We start from the raw sequence: 11,984 nt of genomic DNA on the forward strand, positions 1-11,984 counted from the left end.
AATTAGCAGCCTGCAACAGATTGGAATTCCTGGGGGAATTCACTTAACCCTTAGTTCTCCCGAACCTGTTTTCAATGTGCTGTGGGATGGGGGCTCCCCGTTACACCCCGAGGCACAGCAGATGTACTTTTTGTATCCTGGGAGGTAGCAGGAGGGTTCAGGGTAGGTCAAAAAGTTAATATGTCAATGTTCTGAAGGGTGACGGGAGTAAGAACTTAGTGTGATATTAAAGATGATTTGAATTTAGATTTTTTTTTTTTTAGAATAAAAGCATTCTTTTATATATCTGCAATAGATGGTAACAATTAAATAAGTCACACATGAATCATAGAAATTAGAGTGAGGGCAAAGGCCTATTAGATCATCTAGCCAATTCCCCAGCTAACAGAATTATTCCCCACAGTATTTTCGGGAGAGCTTTGTACAGTCTCTTTTGTAAGATTTGAGCAACTGGGGCCTTCATTATTTCCTTAGGGACACACTTTCCCTTACTATAAAAGGCCACAGTGTTTTTCCTCCTTAGCCTGATATTCAAGTTTTTTTTTTTTTTTTTTTTTTTAAAGTCTGCATGTTACATGCAAAATCATTTGCACAATGAGACTGATCAGTGGTAGTAATTATACCTACAGTTCGCCTGGGAAACCATGCATGTATTCGGCCTTCTGTGTACTCCCATTTCTGGTTTTTATGCTTGAATTTGCATACTCCTTGGAGGGGTAGTACTGAGACATCAAACAGAAGCCTCCCTGTTTCCAATATCGCCATCAAGAACTGGTCAGAGGTAACGCTGACCCCCTCAATTTGAAACGAGGGGGAAAGATGTTTTTGAATAAATTCTGTTCAGACTGTTCATGTTTCCAGGGTAAAGAATACGCAGTCATCCAGGAAATGGCAACTGCTTAGAATTCCTCTCTCTTTGGAACAAACTGGTATTGTCTTTCCAGGGTTGTTTGTATTGGAGAGGCTACTGATTGTGCACACACATGACCCGGGGCTCCAGGGCAGACACTCCCGCTCCAGATTCTCGGTAATCCGGGCAGAGAGCTGCTGATCAAGCAACAGCGGGGGCCGCACACACAAAGCTTCCTGCTGAGTTGCCATGGTTTGTGTCCCTGTACCCTGAAGGGGCAGTTTTCAGTCTAAGAGGTAAGATTTTTGTGCTTGGAGAGTTAGAGACACTAACAGGGATAAAGCTCATGGATTTCCAGAACTCAGATTGCCGTGGTTTGAACACATTCCCCTTTCCCGTTCCCCTTACTGGTCCTTGGAGGCAGGTCAACGTGCCAGGCACTGAGTCCGGGAGACCCGGGAACAAAGACTCAAGCTCCCTGCCCTGGAGGACCTTCTGGACAGGTGAGGCAGGCGGGAGTGGAGATAAGGGTGTGAAAGTGCCACAGGGGAGCTGCACATGCAAATAAAGAGGGGGAAAGAAGCAGGGGCACCTGGGAGTGACTCGGGGAAGCCTGCAGGGGTGGGCCCGCCTGCCATGCCAGCTTCGAAGGTCTCCGAAAGGGGCTTGTTGGCCACATTTTGCAGATGAGGACGCCATGGTTCAGATCCACGTGCCTTGCCCAAGGCCACAAGCAAGGATTGGACCCGCTGACCACGCTTGTTGTCTCAGACGAGGCAGCTGGAGTACAAATTCAGGGTGGGTGTCTTTGTGGTCTCCTGGAGAGCGCAGGGGGCCGCGGAGCTGCAGGGCGCTGTGGAGCTCCAAAGGCGGTCAGAACATTTTGGAATCCGCTTCGAAGGGACGGAGGCAGGGACCTCTGTGCCTCAGTTCACAGGAGAGAACCGGGCTCCTGCAGAGTTCCTCCGCTCTTAGGATTACTAAGAATGACTCATGTCCAGACAAAACCATGTGCCTTCTGCAGACTGATGATTCTGACCAGGGCTGAGACAGTGGCCGTGGTCAAAGCAAATGCTTAGTTTTGTGGTTATGGCCTTCTAACAGGCTTGTGATATATGGGAAAGCCATGGGGAGCGATCCCCACCTCAGAATTGAGGGCAGGGAAGAGAAAGATGAAGAGGAGGCAGCAGGAGGAGAGGCGGGCGTTGGCGTCTATGTATCATCAAATGTGGGCACTTGTGCTGGAATGATCTTCCCAGCCTCTTCCCTCAGGCCTTCCTCATCCTTTCCCAGCCTCTTCCCTCAGGCCTTCCTCATCCTTACCTCAGCCTGGGTGTGGGAGGTTTTGATCTGATTGGTGAGACTGAGGGAAGCCAGCATGGCATCTTAGCGCTTTTCCACTCTTGAAGATTTTCTGGCATGTTCCATGCCCTCCCTGCTCTAGGGCTGAGAGGCCAGGCCTGCTGCTTGCTGTGTGCTTGTCATGCGGAGGGTACGAGGCCATGGTTTGGGCTGTCTTCAGGTCTAGACTTGGTCTTCCATTAGGAAGACCCATTGGGGGCCATCACTAAACGGTGGTGCTCAATTCCGACTCGCCAGTAATAAATATGCTGTTTGGAACACCTGTGTCTACTTCGCATCAATTCTGGACTCAGAAATGGAGGCGTTGTGATTATCACTGCTAATACACTGATGCTGTAGGATTTCACACCAGCCTCTGAGACAGGTCAGGTGAAGACAAGGGTTAGAGTTGGGGGAATTGCTTAAAGTAGACGCGTTAGATTATAAGCTCAAAAAACCAAGACAAACTCAGTATCTGACAGTGAGATTTTTGTTAACCAAATTTTGGCACATCAATACAATAAATACAATAAATACAATACAATCAATACAACACAAGATGACAACATTAAAAATGATTATGTGTACATCTAGATTGTCATAAAATATTCACACTCTATTAGAGGCCAAAGCAGATTATAAGACAGTACAATTGCATTTTTGGTTAAAATATGCATGCGTAAGAAAAACTCTGGAAAAATATACCTAGGATATTAATAGATCATCTCTGCGAGAGGGATTATGTGTATTTTTTTTCTTTTTCCTCATTTATTATGTTGATTTTTTCCTAAAATAAATTTGGATTTCTTGAGTTGTTAAAGAAAATGAAAGATTGTAAACATTTTGTCATATGAAAGAGAAGATGTGGCCGAAGAAAGAACAGCATTGGATCTGGAGTCAGAAAGATCGGGTTTTGAATCCCAGCTTTGCTCCTATTCTCGAGGTGGCCTTGGCCATTGAGTCTTTTGTTTCTTAGTCCCCCTGTTGAGAGCTCACAGCAATACACAAGGAGACAGGAGACGGGCTGTCTTCTGGCCGGTCCCTGGAGGTCCGCGGGTGCTGATGCGCGGACAGGCCCTGTGGCTCAGGGATTGACTTCCACTAACCAACTTCATAAATGACTCATTAGAAATGAAATTGCATGCAGTTTGCTTGATAGTGGGGTACAGTGAGCTGGCAAGAGGCACAAGGACTTGAATTCTCCGTTTGATTCACTCTTCCCATGTAAGCAACTACATGGGAAGCCAAACTGTAATAAAAACCTTGGTGGGTGAGCATGAGATTTTCACATATTCGACAAAAGACGTCCGATCACCTAAGACGTGCTAGGCTTTGGGCTAGGTGCTGCAGATGTAGGGCTAACCAAATCGACATTTCCTTGTTGGGTATAACGGTAGAATATTAATGACTGTATAAGATAGTGGCTAGGAGCTTTGGAGGCAGGAGGTGCAAGACTTGGGCTTTTCCACTTACAGTGGAGACTTGGGAAAGTCACTTCACCTCTCTGAACCTCATATTTTTTCACTTCTAAAATGGAGACAGCACCCACTCATTAATAGTTTTGCTTTGTGTATTACGTTAAATAATGTATGGAAAGCGCTTAAGTACAATGCCTGGCATACAGAGGTGCTCGATAAAAGGTGCTGTAACAACTACTGATATGCTATTTTAACCTGATGCATCCATTTCGCCACAGGTCCTACCGGGACTTGCTAACCCCGAGCCTTCATCAAGCTAATGTCGTAAGTTAGTATTTGCAGGGGCACATCTGGCTTTAATTTCCTTTATTTTTTTTCTTGATTTTTAATTTTTTAAAATGTTTTCTTTATTTTTGAGAGAGACAGAGACAGAATGCCAGTGGGTTAGGGGTAGAGAGAGAGGGAGACACAGAATCCAAAGCAGGTTCCAGGCTCTGAGCTGTCAGCGCAGAGTCAGACGCGGGACTTGAACTACAAGCTGTGAGATCATGACCTGAGCCGAAGTCAGACGCTCAACTGACTGAGCCACCCAGGCGTCCCTTGATTTTTAATTTTTTTGATTTAGTTTTCTTGATTTTTAAAGCTTTCTCAGTTTTCTTGATTTCTTAAACATTCACTGACCTTTCTGATTATTTTTTTTCTCTAAATATGTTAATACTGTTAGTTAGGCTGAGGGTTGACACTTTCTATGAAGAACCTGATCTCAGATATTTTGGACAGAAAGGAAAGGGAACAGAAGCAACAGGGGAAGGTGGGGGCTTGGGACACCTACATCACATATTGGGGGACCCTCGTTGCCTTGTGGGCACTATTTCCTCTGAAATAACCCTCCCGTCCTCTTTCCTCGCTGCTTACTCGTTCCTTGCCTGCCGTCTCTGTGACAATGCGTCAACTCTGCCATCACGGGACAAGAGCAGAGATCACTTGTAAATGAACAAGCACGACTGTGTTCCAGATAGGTAGCTGGGTTCAGCCTACAGACCGTAGTTTGTTGACTCCTGATTTAGGCAACAGTCTGGTTGCCACTATTTAGAAGCCTTCTTAGATCATTGATCTCATCCATTATGTATTGATTTTATAATGTAATTATTAGGAATTATTAGTTGCAAATTTATTTCCAAATCCATAGGGCCTAGCTCACTGTGGCTGCACCCTTCTCCACACCCCTGTGCCCTCATGTAATGGCCACCCGTGTCTTGTAGACCAGATAGGCTTTATATTTGAGGGCTACATGACAGAACATGGGTTAAGAGTGGCACGCAGTGCCTGGTCATGTGGGTACTCAGTAAATGTGACTTTTCTGATTTCCCTTTTCCCTTAAGGTCGTGCTTAGAACCCGTCATCAACACTGAGGACTGAGTGGGGTGAAAATGGGGGTGCTGCCCTAACTTTTAAGATAAGAAGGATGCTTCCTTTACTCCACACTCCAGCCTGGTAAGTAATCTCTTGTGCTCATGATGAGTGGTATGGAGAAAAAAGCCACGATAGTGCACTGTGGGAAATAATACCATTAGATTCTTCCAGAAAATGCTCAGGTTGAGGTCATCGGAGCTCGGACCACATCTAGAGTGCCCTCTCCCCTACCAACACTTCGTGTATAAGTAACCCTGTTCCTGCCTTGCTCACAGGTTGAGCATATATCTGGCTCCTAATCCTATCTTGAGAGAGAAATTCAGTGCTACACAATACTTAAGAGAGAGGTGTATTGTAATGAAGATACGGTAGAAATTCAAAAGGAAGAATTCACAATATATTCCACACTGCAAAAACATAATAAAACATCCTACGAGACATTCATTTTGACTCCCACAAATCGTTTCTTGTTTTGGCCAGCTTTGTTGTTACCCTTTCTTCTCTGGTCTCAAAATCCTCTCTATCTTCCCAAGCAATTCAACTCAGCATTTCTTGTTCTATTCCAGAGCATTCTTTTAGGATCATTTTGTTCTTCTAAAGTTTATTTATTTATTTTTGAGAGAGAGAGAGAGAGAGAGAGAGCAAGCATGGGCGAGGGGCAGTGAGAGTGGGAGAGAGGGAGTCCCAGGTAGGCTCCATGCTCTCAGCACAGAGCCCAATGCAGGGCTTGAACTCATGAACCATGACGTGAGATCATGACCTGAGCTGAAATCAAGAGTCAGACGCCTAACTTTCTGAGCCACGCAGGCGCCTCTCATTTGGTCCCTTTAGATGCTCCCTTGATGAGTCTGTAAATTGTAAACTATGTTAGTTTTTGTTTGGCCACCAGTTTTTTGTTTCCATATCATTCTTGAAAGATACTATTTCTGAGAACACAGTTCTAGATGGACAGTTCTTTCTTTCCATCTTTCGAAAACATGGTTCCACTGTCTTTTGGCTTCATTGTTTCCGTTGTAAGTCCACTGTCAGACCACAGTCACTCTGCGGTAGGTAAGCTGTCCTTTCTTTCTTGTTGCTTTCAAGATTTTCTCTTCAGCTTCGGTGCTTTGCAGTTTCACACGGTGTGCCCGGTGTGTGTGATCGTTGAGCAAAAATTTACCCTGCTTCAGATGTATTATACTTCCCTTCCCTGACGACTCCTGGTTTTCATTAGATCTGGCATTTTCTTAGCTATTATCTCTTCAAACAAGGCTTCTCTCTTTCATTCCTTTTCTTCTTTCTTGTGTAACTCTGGAACTACGTTAGAAAGGCTTATTCTTTCCTCTCTTTCTTGTTCTGTTTTCTATTTTCTGATCTTTTTTATGCTACATTCTAAGTATTTATTTATTTATTTATTTATTTTGGCTCTGTCTTCAGTTTACTAATCCTATCTTCCCTTACGTCTATTTGCCTGGTTCACCTATCCGTTAGTACACACACACACACACACACACACACATTTTAATATATGTAGCTTTAATTATATATATACATATATATATATTTTACATTTATTTATTTTTGGGAGACAGAGAGAGACAGAGCACAAGTGGGGGAGGGGCAGAGAGAGAAGGAGACACAAAATCTGAAGCAGGCTCCAGGCTCTGAGCTGTCAGCACAGAGCCCGATGCAGGGCTTGAACTCACGAACCGTGAGATCACGACCTGAGCTAAAGTCGGACGCTTAACCAGCTGAGCCACCCAGGTGCCCCTAATTGTATATTTTTTAAATTTCAATTGCTACAGGTTCTGTTTAGTTCTTTGTCAAATCTTTTTTTGGTCACTTTTGATAGCCCTCTTTTCCTTGTTCCTTTTCTATCATATATTTCTTTCAACATTTCATACATAGTTCTTTTATGTTCTATACCTGCTAATTCCAGTATTGAAGTTTTGGAGGTTTAAATCATGCTTGTTGCTTTTGCTGACTCTCACTTATGGTGGTTGGTTACTTTGTGGTTTGGTAAATTTTTTTTCTCTTTTTAAAAACATATTTAATGGGGGCACCTTGGTGGCTCAGTTGGTTAAATGTCCGACTTTGGCTCAGGTCATGATCTCATGGTTTGTGGGTTCAAGCCCCGCGTCGGGCTCTGTGCTGACACCTCGGAGCCTGGAGCCTGCTTTGGATTCTGTGTCTCCCCCTCTCTCTGCTCCTCCCCAATTCGTGCTTTGTCTGTCTCCCTCTCTTAAAAATATATAAACATTAAAAAAAATTTTTTTTAACATATTTTATTGAACTTAAGCTATGAGGATCCTCACATGACTGGGTTAAGAAGGCTTTGCTCTGGCGTGGATTTGCATTTTCATCTGCCAGGCACACAGGTGTTACCAAATGGGGATTGCTTTAACTTGTTTTCTTTGTTTGGGATTTTCAAGATTAGGTGGGTAATGAAATATTGAACCTGAGATTCATGGGACAGGAGCACATAGTTACACATTCCCAGGGAAACCATTATTAGTCTTTTATTATTATTATTATTATTATTATTACTATTAGTGATAATATGATCCACCTGGACCTATGGTAGGAACAGATTTCCTTCTGACTTATTTTGCCAGGAGTCATGTTTTTCTCGTCCACCCTTTTCCTGGACCATAAGCTCCTCTGAAGGTTCAAGCTTATCTGAGACTCAAGTTCATCTCTATTTTGCGCAGGCCCAAAGACCCCCTTTCCCTGCACAACCATTGAAGGTTTTCTTAAAGGATCAGATAAGAAATATTTTTAGGCTTACAAGCCACATGGTCTCCGTTGCAACTATTGAACTCTGCTGGATACATAAGTAAATAGACGTGGCCATTTGTCAATAAAACTATTTACAAAAGGGGCTCCTGGGTGGCTCAGTTGGTTGAGTGTCTGACTCTTGATTTCGGCTCAGGTCATGATCTCATGGTTTGTGAGATCAAGCCCAGCATCGGGCTCTGTGCTGACAGCGCAGAGCCTGCTTGGGGTTCTCTCTCCTTCTCCCTTTGCCCCTCCCTGCTTGTGCCCTCTCTCAAAATAAATAATAAAATAAACTTAAAAAAAAAACTGTTTACAAAAGCAGGTGGTTTTGTAAACCTGCATACTGTAGTTTGCCAACCTCTGCTTTAGAGTCCCTGTGTTGGCATTTGTTTCCCCGGCAGCCCCAGCTTTTGAACCTCTTACTTGTTTGTTCATGGCTTATTTTGTTTTGTCTTATCTTCCTTTATGTTAAATACGGGAATTTCCCTTATTATCTGGAGAGTTCATCAATTTGTTTACTATCACAGTTCATCCAGCGCATCAGGGTTTTGCAGTGGAAGGATTTTCACCATATCTAGTCTTCTGTATTTCCGAGAGCAAACCCAACAACTTGTCTCTCCCCTTCAGCTTACATACGCTCTCACCTGAAAAAAAGCCGGTGAGTTGGCTGTGACCACCATCTATTTTTCTTGAAACATCTCCCCGAGTCCTCTAGCAGCTTGTTGCACTGATTTATAGCTCCGGTTCCATCTGAGAGCTTATAGCTTCAGTTAGCAAGATTTCAGAAGAGTTAAGAGTTGAGGTTCTGGCCTCTCTTCTACCATGTCAGATGACCGCGTCGAAGAAATTTGGGTGTTATATATGGATGTGGCCTTCCACAAATTCTTTCAACCATGTCTGTCGCTGCTGTAGGGGCCAAGGTTTCCCAGCAGATGAGACAAAAGAAAATCCTGCTCTCTTGGACCTGGCATTTTAATGGAGAGGAACAGGTAATAAATAAGTGAATAAAACCAGAAAATATCAGGAAGTGAGAGGGCTATGTTGAAAATAAAAGAAGCAGTCTTAATGGAGTATGGCTGGCAGGTTGTTTTTATTTGTTTGTTTAGAGTGGGGGGCGGGGCTCAGTGACGGGGTAACATTGAAACCTGAGTCGGGTTGTACAACGGAACGAGCTCTAGAAGGATCTCAGGCAGGGGATGAGGGAGGACCGTTCAACACAGGGCAAGAGCCGTGCAGAGGCCATAAAGTAGGAGCAGTCTGGGTATTCTCTGGGGGCAGAGAGGATGCTAATGTGGCTGAGATATAATGATAGCAAAATTGACACAAAAAAGTCTCAAAGGAAAAAAAGTGGGAATCTGAGAAATGGTAGAATTAACCCAGGAGTATAATGAAAAGTGGCCCTGGGATGATGGTTGAGTGGCAGTCTTAGAAAGCAGTTGGTCCAAATGAGTCTAGGTAAGCATAGGGCCCAATAAAGAATGGCTTCCCTAAGAGAGGGCTTTCTATCACAGACACTGGATGATTAAGAACCTAGAAGATTTTCATGATAAGACAAGCACATACGTCTCCTGTTAATCACAAGACAAGAAAGGTAATAGAAATTGTGAGAAAAAATAAACATTTTATAAGAAATTTATAGTTTAAATATGGAGCAAGCTGAGACGCGGCACGATTCAGAGCAGCTGATGTCATTCAAGAGGAGAGAGCTCGTTTGATCTTGATGTGTGGAACATCCTTCTTTGGGCAACACAGAGTTAGTGGCCTTCGGTCCAGTTGCTCCACTGGCTTTTTTTTATGAGCGCAGTCACATTTCTCAGTGCTGTAGTGGGCGATATTTATGCAATAATAGTATTGTTTTTATTTTATTTTTATTTATTTATTTTTTTTTCCAACGTTTATTTATTTTTGGGACAGAGAGAGACAGAGCATGAACGGGGGAGGGGCAGAGAGAGAGGGAGACACAGAATCGGAAACAAGCTCCAGGCTCTGAGCCATCAGCCCAGAGCCCGACGCGGGGCTCGAACTCACGGACCGCGAGATCGTGACCTGGCTGAAGTCGGACGCTTAACCGACTGCGCCACCCAGGCGCCCCAATAGTATTGTTTTTAAAGTCTACTTACTTATCTTGAGGTAGAGAGCACAAGCAGGTGAGAGGGGGAGACAGAAGGAGAGACAGAATCCCAAGCAGGCTCTGAGCTGTCAGTGGCGAACTGGATGTGGGGCTCGAACCCAGGATCTGCGAGATCATGACCTGAGCCAAGATCAAGAGTCAGATGCTTAACCGACTGAGCCACGCAGGTGCCCGTGTGCAATAACAGTTTTATTATAGATGCTGTTTTCGGGTTTAAAAATTTAGACGCGACCTTCATTAACAAAGCAAGAAAAACTACAATTGAGTCAAGGACAGAAGATAAATGTTATAAACCGTGACGCTGCAGAAGTGTGCGCAGCAGCTGAAGAAGGCAGGAAGGACCATGCTTGTTTCCTTATCTCACGTAATGTGTCTCAAGGGCACTGAGGGAAATTCAAATTTTAAAGTCTTTGGTACACCAAAAAACTAAAAAACTCCCTTCCTGGCTTATTTTTGTAACTTATTTTAGAAAGTTCTTTTATTGCACAATATTCATGGGATATTTACTGCCACTCACTGGAGAACAATTGCAGAGCAAGGCAAGACGCGTCCCTGTCCTCATGCAGCTTCTCTTCCAGTGGGCGAGAACGTGCCTTACTATAAGTATCAAAAAGACTCCTGTTAGCCATGGGGTATTAGTAACATCGCAGTCATGTTGCAACTCCCACAGTCCAATTGCTTTGTATATATTGGTGACTCCTAAAACTTTATCTTCAGAGCAGATCTGGTTCCTGAGCCCGAGAGCTGCGCGTCTGAGTGCCTAATGAACATATCTAAACCTGATCTTCCACATCCTGCCGCTCCGTCAGAAAACATCTTCCTCGCTTGCACCCACACGACACCCCACATCCAATCAGTCACCAAGCTCTGCCGACCTTGCCTCCTGGGCAGAATGCAATTCCCGACATTGGTTGTACGCCCCCTGCTCCTCCTCGGTCCTGGCCGTCATTTCTCGACTTGGCTTCTTCCAACCCTTCAGTGCCTTCCGATCCATTGTGCACGCTGCAGCCAGAGCAACATTTCAAACAAACAAATCTGATCATCTCATTAATCTGTCTAAAGTCTGTCAGTGGCTTCCCATGGCCTAGGAAAAAGTTCAAATTCTTTAATGTGGTGTGGCTGACAAAGTCCCTCTCTTTCTCTCTCTCTCTCACGGATGTGTGTGTGCCTGCTTGCGTGACTGTGCACACACCCGAGCCTACACATTTGCTGCTTTCTCTTTCCAGAATGTTCCCCCCATCACCTTGCTCTCTTCTACTGGGGTCCTCCGGTTCCTCCTGTGAGTTCAGCTGCTTGTGTTGCCGGCAGGTTGTGGGCCTCACACTTGGCTGTGAGCATCTGCTTGTTTTGGTGTTCCCTCGATTGTGCCTGACGCAGGGGAATTAGAGAATGCCGGCCAGGGGTCCCACCCCTTGGTTCAAATCCTGCTTCTGCCACTTCCTTGGGCCGTTACCTAACTTTTCTTAAGCTGTGAACTTAACCTCCTAGATTGTTATAAGACATGTGACATGCCCAGAAGTGCATCTCTGTTCCTGCTGTGACTTGCATGGTGACTCTCACGCCTCTGGTCTCGGCTTAATGAGGCTCTGAGGTCGTCCTTGAGATGCCCTCTGTTTTCATGGCTCCCACAGGTGCCCTGCACACGTGCACCCCCTCTCTGGAAGTCATTCGTAGATTATTGCTAGTGTGTGGTAACATTAATTGTCTGCTGGTGTGTGAGTGCCTGGGGGTTGGAGGGGAAGACCAATCTCTTGTTTCCTACGAATTCCTGGTGTTCGATACAGAACATGGGACCGCGTAGTTTGGTACACGTGGAGGTCAATAAAAATGGAGACGCTGTGGAATGCATGGGACAGATGCAGGACTTGGCTAATCTGACTTGAGAGTCACGGGACCCTGTGACACCTGAGCAGGATACTCCACATCTGGAAACGCACTCTGTCATTCTGTAGCAGAGAAGAGCTCCCACAAATGTATTTCTATATGGGTTTAAAAAAAAATTGCTTGTTTTCCAGCCGTGTTTCTAACTTAGAGACTGTTAGAACATGTGACTGGATGTCCAAATGGCGGACCC

The 11,984-nt window shown here is 44.6% G+C and overlaps 1 long non-coding RNA gene across 1 annotated transcript; it reads left to right on the forward strand.

Annotated features, from left to right (window-relative positions):
- Positions 1-868: 868 nt before the first annotated feature.
- Positions 869-11,758, forward strand: LOC122495444. The gene is made up of 4 exons (XR_006300454.1): positions 869-1,146; positions 4,992-5,103; positions 8,692-8,768; positions 10,628-11,758. It is a non-coding gene; the product is annotated as an uncharacterized LOC122495444 (long non-coding RNA).
- Positions 11,759-11,984: the final 226 nt, after the last annotated feature.

The sequence above is a fragment of the Prionailurus bengalensis genome, chromosome F2 (assembly GCF_016509475.1).
Source record: "Prionailurus bengalensis isolate Pbe53 chromosome F2, Fcat_Pben_1.1_paternal_pri, whole genome shotgun sequence".
Taxonomy (NCBI): Eukaryota; Metazoa; Chordata; class Mammalia; order Carnivora; family Felidae; genus Prionailurus; species Prionailurus bengalensis.